Genomic DNA, 997 nt, shown 5'->3' on the forward strand with positions numbered 1-997 from the left:
TGTTGTTCTGGGTTCTTTTATGACCTCCTGAAAGAGTAGTCGTTGTGCCCTTGGAGTAATTTTGGTCAGCCGGCCACTCCTGGGAAGGTTCCCCACCATTCACAGTTTTCTCCATTTGTGGATAATGGCTCTCACCATGGTTTGCTGAAGTCCTAAAGCCTTAAAAATGGTTTTGTAACCCTTTCCAGACAGATACGTGTCAATTACTTGAATTTCTTTAAATCGAAGATTTCTTAAGATCTTTCAGTATTGGCATCAATGAACACAACACAGAAATGGGAGTTCTTCAAGAAGACTGTATGTGACCACACTGCAAGATATATTCCCGTGGGCACCAAGTATAAAAGGCTAAAAATCAAACCTATGTGGCTTACGGCCAGTTAAAAAGGCTATAGATAATAAGAAAAGAGCTTTTATTCAATATAAAAATGAAGGAACATCGTTTACACATTACAAAGAATATACCAGAATATGCAAAAAGGAAATAGAGGCACAAAAATTGAAAACGAACAACAGATTGCAAAAGATAGCAGGACCAACCCCAAAAATTCTTCAAATACCGTATTTTTCGCTCCATAAGATGCACCTGACCATAAGACGCACCTAGGTTTTAGAGGGGAAAAACAAGAAAAAAAAATATTCTGAACCAATGGACTGCAGACACAGTACAGGGGATGACCAGAGACTGCGGACATAGTACAGGAGATGACCAGAGACTGCGGACACAGTACAGGAGATGACCAGAGACTGCGGACACAGTACAGGAGATGACCAGAGACTGCGGACACAGTACAGGAGATGACCAGAGACTGCGGACACAGTACAGGAGATGACCAGAGACTGCGGACACAGTACAGGAGATGACCAGAGACTGCGGACACAGTACAGGAGATGACCAGAGACTGCGGACACAGTACAGGAGATGACCAGAAACTGCGGACACAGTACAGGAGATGACCAGAGACTGCGGACATAGTACAGGAGATGACCAGAGACT

The sequence above is a fragment of the Staurois parvus genome, unplaced genomic scaffold (genome assembly GCF_062004578.1).
Source record: "Staurois parvus isolate SC_StPar_1 unplaced genomic scaffold, SC_StPar_1.0 ptg000333l, whole genome shotgun sequence".
In the NCBI taxonomy this organism is placed as follows: Eukaryota; Metazoa; Chordata; class Amphibia; order Anura; family Ranidae; genus Staurois; species Staurois parvus.